Source organism: Bidens hawaiensis, unplaced genomic scaffold (genome assembly GCF_021521415.1).
Source record: "Bidens hawaiensis isolate Kalapana, Puna unplaced genomic scaffold, B.hawaiensis_p1.1 tig00059356_1, whole genome shotgun sequence".
NCBI lineage: Eukaryota > Viridiplantae > Streptophyta > Magnoliopsida > Asterales > Asteraceae > Bidens > Bidens hawaiensis.
In genome coordinates this window covers 12,501-21,977 of record NW_027506441.1, presented here as the reverse complement: position 1 = coordinate 21,977, position 9,477 = coordinate 12,501, and the positions used below count along the sequence as shown (strand labels likewise).

Genomic DNA, 9,477 nt, shown 5'->3' with positions numbered 1-9,477 from the left:
TTCCCGCCTTGCTCATTCCTTCAGGTGACACTGAATTATTGAGAGTTAGTGCCTTGTGCGTGTAGCCTTGCTATTAGTGCGGGTATCCTTCCCTGATGGCTTGTATCCGCAACTGCGGGAACAGGCGGGGTACTTCACCATTGGGAGGCTTTTCTGCGGGAACAGCTGGCGTACTGCGCGTAAGGTCTTCATCTCTGAGCATGGTTGGTCTTGCGGAACTAGTTGGTCCTTGCGCAGACGTCCCTCTTCAAGGTGAGTCTTGCGGGTCCAACTGGGCTCTGCTGGGACCTACCTCTTCAACCTTCTTATATAACAACATTAAAATCAAAATTTAAGAGATGCTTCTTATAAAATCTTGAATGAGAGAACCAAAAGATGAATACGATGAACCACCCTCCACCACTTTCGATTTGCTATTTTTACTCATCTTTTTTACTTTTTCTCCCACCAAATCATCCTCCATCAGCCGCCTTATCCCCCTTTCATCTCGTCCGCCATGACTATAGCCGTTTCTTTTGTGAGGTCATGCAAATTCTTTTTATAATCCAATTTGATCTCCACCGCCAATCCCAACTCCACCACCATTTCAAACGTGTTGATTTGTTGTTCGGCATACATAGGCCATGCTGCCACCGGTACACCGAACCAGAAACTCTCCAATAACGAGTTCCACCCACAGTGGAACACAAACCCTCTGACTGCACCGTGACCCAATACTATCACCGATGACTTTCCCCACTCTAGGAGATTATGAGGACAGATCCTCATAATCTGTCGTGACTTCAGATTTTTGATCTGGTGGTGCGGGCTGGCGTAGAGACCATAAGAAATGATGGCCACTTTGCTCTAAACCACGTGCTATCTCCTTCACTTGAACCTCGTCAAAACTACCCATACTTCCAAAACACAAGAACACAACCGAGGAAGGCGGTTGATTATCCAACCACATGGTGGTACTATCGTCCAATGGCTTTTCGTCACCGGAACTGCCTTCTAGGTTGAGTATGGGTCCCATTGGATACACTGGCGGGATGGTGTTGTCAGAACACAACGATTCAATTGCGTGTGTTTCCAATTCCATAAATAAGTTAACAATTATTGCTTTGACCTCTCTCATTCTCCTAACAACTAACAGAACAAAGTCTAGAGTTTCTTTTTTCTCAATCACGGAAGGAAAGATCTTCGTTGGCACCGGTTTGACAAACGTTGGAACTGCTATCTCGGTGTCCGAGTGGCTCAACTTGATAACATCTTGGTTCTGAACATCACACTTGGTCTGGATACAAAATGTAAACCCAAGAAATGCAGCATTAGAGGTGTAGAACACATAGGTTGGAACATTAAACTCGTTAGCCACATCTATCATACAAGTGCAAAACATGTCAATCACAAACCCCGCAACCCGACCTGAGCCCGACTGACTTATCATGTCAGCCACAATAGTTCTTACATACTTCCGGTGACTACAGATGAATTCTTCCGTCAATGGAGGCTTTGAGGTTTGTGGGGCTTCATCTTGAGGGAGTTCAATGAATGATATTCGATCCATATTCGTCTTACCTAATGATTCAACATAGGCCGTGATAGCCGATCCAGAACTCGAGCTAGGCTTAATGACAAGGACGGTTATTGCAAGACGAGGATCTCGGTTCACAAATAATTTAGCAAGCTCGATGGCTGAGATTATATGACCAAGAGCAGGCGCAGGGATGAACACGAGCTTTGCAACTATACTAGCCATTTTTTTTTGTTTGGATTCATGAATGGTTTGATTGAATATTAATACCTTTTGTGATTATATTGCTGGAATGAACACATGACACGTTGAATATTGTACCTATTGGGACCATATTGCTGCATTATCTGCATATGTTATCTTTACGAGCTCGTGGAAAGATTGTAGCCTCAAATGTAATCATTGTTCAACAAAGACAAAACACATAAAGAAACCGGGACCTACCTATGCACTATGAAGTCCAATCTTCATTTATACTTCATTAATTTGTCCGAATATCTTTACCTGTATCTTAAACCGAGTAGAGATGAGACTTTGTCCGAATACCTGCACTCGTATCTGTCTTCGTACGATTTAGCCTACTCGGTACATAATGAATCTTACTATTAGGTCGTTCAATTTAATTATTTCAAAAGAGAAAATTACTATTCGAGTCCTTATGGTTTCAGGGCGGGGGCACAATGAGTCACCGAAAATTATTTTGAACTGGTTGAGTCCCTGTAGTTTCAGAAACGACCAATTTGAGTCCTTGTCGTAATCGTTAACTGAAATGTGGAATTACTAGCTTACCCTTTTTTTTTATCCGTATGAATACTTGTGATTAAGTGATTGTGCAGTTTTAGTTACTCATTAGAAATTTCCTCCAAATTAAAGAATTAACTACTAAACTATAACCAATCAAGCCATAATCAACCAACCAAACCATAATCAACTAAGAATAAATTAACCAAACTTTTTTTTTTTTAATTATTGCTAAGGTTGAATTTGAGGAGGAAAGATCTGATGAAGAATCTGAGGAGTCATCGGAGGAAGAATCTGACGTTAGTCAACTTTGACCTTTTGTAAATCTTTATCGATATAACGTTTACTCGTATACTTGATTTGTTTTATTTATTGTTATTTTAGAGGAATAAAGGAACCCAAGGTGTTACTGGGATCGAGAACCCAAATATGGCTAGGCCCAAGACCTTGAAAGCAAAAGATGCTGATATAAGTTATTAAATGTATAAGATCATTATTGAATATGTATTTTGTTTTTTTGTTACAAATTTGGATTAGCTGTGATTTCTCTTTCTGTTTAGCTGGATAAAACAACTGAGCTATCTAGACGTGAACGTTTAGTAAATTATTTCCTTTTTTTCATTTTTATTTCTTTTGTATCCACTTTAGTGTTTTGAGGAAGCCACACGTATTGAATATGTATTGTTTGAACTGGGTTCGGGCAAAACAGGCCAACTTTTATCTGAACCACATGAGGACTCCATGTATTAAATATCATCACAAAAGCTATTTTAGAAAAGTAATAATCTAATTTTCACAAACAAAGGGATTTATGATATTATAAGCATTTGAATAGTTTCAACAACTTTCAAATTTCAATCAATTCACTTGCTACTAATACAGCTACTTTTTCTTGCCTGCTTGTTTTGCTATTGGTTTAAGTAAGCATATAATCATAATATCACCGGATGCTTATGAAAGATGAGGAAGCGCAAATGCATTTAAATCACGTGTTTAAATTTATATTGCAGCGAAGAAATTGAGAAACAGAGGGCTCATGAAAATTACTATTTGCGTAAATGACCTTTAACCTAACGAGCAGAATTTGGTCCCCAAACAAGTGGTGGTAGTACTTCAATAAACAGTTCTAAGGTAACCTAACGAGCAGAATCTGGTTCCCAAACAAGTGGTGGTGGTACTTCAAAAGCCTATAGGCACTTCTAAGTTGCGAATCAAACTGTGTTTCTGATGTTCCTAGATATAAAACACTTCTATTGTTTCTTTTTACTTTTTTTTTTCAATAATGGACGGAAGAGATAGTATTTCAAAATTGAGGAACAGCCGGTACTACCTTTAGTGGGTCCGCCACTATATATTCTTTCAAATGCTTAAACATAGGCCTGTAAACGAACCGAACGTTCGTGAAATATTCGTGAACCGTTTGGCGGGAAGTTCGTTTATTTATTAAACGAACGAACATGAACAAAAAGTTGTGTTCGTTTAATTAAACGAACGAACATGAACACACCTTTCGTTCGTTCATTTATGTTCGTGAACGTTCATTTATGTTTATTTAATTGTTCGTTTATGTTCGTTTATTTATGTTCGTTTATAACATATGCTATAAAAAAATATGAAATATAAATTATAGCATCAATGCATAATATTAACCCTTTACACATTTGCATTTTATAAATATAAATTATATTACTTAAATGTGTGTATCTTTATAATATCTAAATAACCCTAATAGAGTAAATCTAAACCAGTAAGGCAGTAAACCTAATTTCCTACTTACGCCGCTTTTGGCTTATGCTCTCCACCTTTCTCTCACAAACACAAGCCACACAAAAATTCCAATCCGATTCTCCGATTCTCCACATGTATCTCAACTGATTCTCCATATCCGGATCCGCTCTCGCACATCCGATATTCCAGATCCAGCGTCATAAAGTAAGTTTTTGACATTTATCTCACAAACTAGATGAGAATATTCTTCCTAATGCAAACACGAACATGCTCACTGTCATAAAATGCATCATCTAAATGCTGCATTAGGTTTCGTCTAAATGCTGCAATAGGTTTTAATATCTGATTTATTTTGATACTAACTTTGCAAACACACATATTAATAGACAAAATACTATATATTTTGTTTAATTTGCAACTTTAAAATGTTTAAACTATTTAAGTTGTCACATGATTTAACCGATGACTGGTAAGACGACTAGTATCTTGTTCCTGGCCTAAACTGTTAATTCATTTTATAGTATTTTGGAAGTATAAATGACTTTGTATATTAAAAGAACTATGCTTATTTGAATCATAATCTGACTTTGTTATTTTTTTTATGTTTTAGGTTATCAATTGAGAGTTGAGTGATGTCTAGACTTGGTTCAAATGATACAGAATTTCAAGCAAGTGCGGATACTCCAATGTCGGAAAAGGCGCCTAGTAGCAATGATGTGATAATAGTTAATGATGAAGATGAGAAGGCGAATGACACTGAAGAAAATAACGTGGTAGAAGAGGAAGGAAACAATGATAAAGATGAAGTGCATTACACTAAACGGAAAAGAAAGTTGACATCACGCGCTTGGGATCATTTTCGTAAAATAACTGCTGCTGATGGAACTAAACTCCTTCAATGTATGCATTGTAATGAGAAACTGAAGGTGCCTAAGGATAGCTCCACTACACCGTTAATTAGGCACATGGACAATAATTGTCCGAAACTTAAAGCTGATGTTAAAGGACAGTTAAAGTTAAATGCATCTTCTGGAAATGCATCGGGTTCTTCATCAATGGTCCAAAACTAGAAATTTAGCAATGCTAAGATACGGGAGATCATCCCATATGGTTATGGTGCATGAACTACCATTTAATTTTGTTGAGTATGAGTTGTTTAACGTGTTGATGAAGGAAGCTAATCCAGAATTTGAAAAGATCTCACGTGCAGCATCTCGACAAGATTGTATTTCTAGTTACGATCTTGGAAAGAAAAGAATTCAAAAATTGTTGAACATTGCCAAGCGTGTGAGTATCACAACTGACATGTGGACATCTCTTCAGAATATACATTACATGGTAGTTACATGCCATTTTGTAGACTTGGATTTTGAGCTTCACAAATACATATTAAGTTTTGTAGATGTGCCTCCGCCGTATACCGGAGTAAACATCTATGATTGCTTATTTAAGTGTTTAAAAGATTGGAATATTGAGATGAAGGTGGCTACGTTGACTGTTGACAATGCCAAGTCTAATGATGTGGTAGCTCGAATGTTGTTGGAAAATTTAAATCTTCAAAAGAAACTTCCTCTCGATGAGAAATTGTTCCACGTTCGTTGTTGTGCGCACATTCTCAACTTGTTAGTTCAAGACGGTCTATCAGAAATTCAGCATATAATTCAGAAAGTTCGTGAGATCGTGAAACATGTGGGTGCCTCTCCGGGACGATTGCATCTCTTTACTGAGCTCACCAAACAATTGCAACTGAAAAAAAGCATCTTATCTTGGATGTTACTACTTGGTGGAATGCAACTTATGCTATGTTATCCATGGCCTTGGAATTTAAAAAAGTTTTTGTTAATTATGCTGACCGAGAAAGTTTTTGTTAATTACTAGGAAATTCATGGTGAGATTTTCGTGCCATCGACTCTAAACAATCTTGTTTTTTTGAACATAAGAAGCCATTGCGATTGCCGGAAATACTAGGCCTACTAAAGGGACCAAAATAGAGGGAAAGTTAAGAGTTGTCATAGAATGGGTACCTCGATTGACTATTTGTACTTGTTAATATTATTTAGATTTTATATTTATTATTTATAATATCAATTTAGAATATAAATATATCTTATTATATATCTTATTATTATATATAAGGATATCTTATTTATTATAATTTGAGAATTATTATTATTATATAGACATAAGTATCTATCTAAGTGAGTATATAATGTAGTTTTTTATCTTTCTACATGAAGGATTTGAAAGGATATGGATGAGATATTTTTTTCTTCATTTTTTGCTCTTGTCTTCGAATTTCATTTATTAAGCAAAAAGCTTATTAAAAATGAATTAGATTCTACTTAGTTAGATTTTATTTATATTGAATTATATTGAAGGTTTGTTAGAATCCTATCCAGTAAGGATTCTTAGTCAAAATAGGATTATCGTAAGATATAGAAAGATAAAAAATTCTATATTTAATAGATTTGAATTATATATAACGAGAAGAAGATCTTTTTTTTCCTTTTTTTACTTTACGAAAATAAGAATTTCATCTTTATCTTGTTGAAAAATAATAATGAATATATAAAAGGGGACGGATTTTCAATTTGATGTGACTTTTGATTCTTTATACAATTAGATCTTATGTCAACAAAGAAAACCCCATTCGTCTAATTTTTACTTGGATTCCGATAAACTAATTAGATAAACTAATTACTTGTTTGCTCAAAATAATTGAACTGAATGTTTTAATTTTGATTAAAAGGAAAGAAAGTGTGGAGTTGAAATAACTCACTCAGAACGCTTTTTAAAGGATTACGTGGTACGATTAAATCGAATAAGCCCTTCTGGAATAAATACTCAGCCGCTTGTGAACCGTCGGGTACTGTTTTATTCAATGTTTGTTCAATTACTCTTTTACCGCAAAGGCAATGTAGGCATTGGGTTCAGCAATAATGATATCCCCCAACATACCAAAACTAGCTGTCACCCCACCGGTAGTAGGAGATGTAAGGATTGGTACATAGAATAACTTTTTATTGGATTGATAATCATATAAAGTAGAAGAGATTTTAGCCATTTTCATCAAGCTCAAATTTCCTTCTTGCATGCGTGCCCCTCCAGAAGCACACACTATAATAAGAGGTAGAAATTCTTTAGTTGCGTATTCAATCAAACGGGTAATTTTCTCCCCAACTATGGATCCCATACTACCCCCCATAAACTGAAAATCCATAACCACAATTGCTACGTTAATACCGTTTAGTTGCCCTATGCCTGTTTGAACAGCCTTGGTTAATCCTGTCTTTCTTTGATAAGAGTCGATCCGATTTTTATAAGGCTCCTCCTCCGAATGAAATTCAATGGGATCTAGAGAGACCATGTCTTCATCCATAGGCTCCCAAGTACCCACATCGATCGAAAGTTCGATTCTATCTGAACTACTCATTTTCAAATGATATCCACATTGTTCACAAAGATTCATTTTTGATTTAAAAAATTTCTTATAATTTAATCCATAACAATTTTCGCATTGAACCCACAAATGCTTGTATTTTTGAGTTACATCAAGATCAGTAGAACTTTCTAGATCAGTGATAAGTAGAACTTTCTAGATCAGTGATAAGTAGAACTTTCCAGATCAATAGAACTTTCTCGTATAATTTGATCACTCATTCTGGCATCTACGTTTTTAATACTATTTCCACTTTCACCACAAATGGAACTAGAAATGTAATTGTGACTGGAATTGTCACTACCACTTACAGTGTAACTATCAATACAGATTTGAGACTGAAGATAACTGTCAATGCAACTATTCATGTGATTATTCCAAGTATACTGAGTATCATTCATGGAAGGATCATTTATGGAAGGATCATTCAAGGAAGGATCATTTATGGAAGGATCATTTATGGAAGGATCATTGTCGGTATTCTTACTCTTAGATCCATTATTCAGATAACTGGAATTCCAATAAAAAGAACTTGCTAGTTCACTACAAAAAGAAAGATCATTGTCAATCTCAAAAATTTGATTTTCAATATCAAAATATATAGAATAAATGTCCCCATTATTCTCTTTAACTAAAAAAGTATCATCAGAGATGAAATTCCGAATGTCCTTGATGCCAAAAGAAAGATCAACATTACTATAATTGTCATGACCACTCCAACTCTGAATGTTTTTATCCGTATCATTTATATTCGGATCTTGACTTTCGCTGGCATTTTCAATTTCAATAGGACCAAGACTGCCTGTTGATTTACTTAGCCTAAATCTGTGTTCGAACTCCTTCTTAAATAAGATCGAATTGAACCAACATCTTTTCATATAGTTTTATTGCTCCATATTTGCATGAAAATAAAATAGATGAATAGTCATTCGACGAAAAATCATTTATTTGAATTTTGAATACTGTATTTCCTATCAGGAATAAGCATATAAATACAATCACTAGAATTATTAACTAATAAGAAGTGTGAGTATTGAAAAAAGGATTTGTTCACTCCACAAACCTACGAACAATTTTTTTGTAAAATCTCGTCTAATAACTAATAATAAGTTAAGTTTCTATGACAATACGAATACGGAACAAAAAGGACAATATGCAGGATGGGTAGAAAGAGTTGTGACACCTGTCTCGATCAAGGGAAACTACAGGATCTAAAAGAATATCCCAATCCTAAGGATCCATAAGATTCATTGTGGATCCAATACAAAAATAGAAAGATTTAAGTTGTTTAGTCTTCGAGTTTTTATTTGAAATTTTCCATATCTATATAAGTATGTAATATATATGCATGTTGGATTTGGCCCAATCTTTTTAGTAAAAGATTGGGCCGAATTTCATTGAAATTCAATGAAGAGAACGAACGTTATATCTTCTTATCCTTATCCAAAGTATCCGTTGCTTGGAATTTAATCAATAGTATCCTCCGCAGCGAATTCAAATTTGATCTCCTTCCATACTTCACAAGCAGGAGATAGTTCAGGACTCCATTTGGTAGCCTCACGGATAATTTCATTACCCTCAACAGCAAGATCGCATCCTTCATTTACGAGCTTGTACACATGCTTCTAGAGCTACTCGATTAGCTACAGCACCAGGTGCATTTCCCCAAGGGTGCCCTAAAGTTCCTCCACCGAACTATAGTACGGAATCATCCCCAAATATCTCTGTCAAAGCAGGCATATGCCAAACGTGAATACCTCCCGAAGCTACAGGCAGAACACCTGGTAGAGAGACCCAATCTTGGGTGAAATAAATACCGTGAGTTCTATCTTTTCCAATAAAATCATCACATAGTAAATCAACAAACCCCAAAGTGATGTCTCATTCCCCTTCAAGTTTACCTACTACGGTACCGGAATGAATGTGATCTCCACCAGACATACGTAACGCTTTAGCTAGTACACGGAAGTGCATACCGTGATTCTTCTGTCTATCAATAACTGCATGCATTGCACGGTGGATGTGAAGAAGTAGGCCATTATCTCGGCAATAA

General features: G+C 35.7%; 1 pseudogene; it reads right to left on the bottom strand.

Annotated features, from left to right (window-relative positions):
* Nucleotides 1–317: 317 nt before the first annotated feature.
* On the bottom strand, nucleotides 318–1,749 carry LOC143617857 (anthocyanidin 3-O-glucosyltransferase 2-like; annotated as a pseudogene).
* Between the last annotated feature and the right edge of the window lie 7,728 nt (nucleotides 1,750–9,477).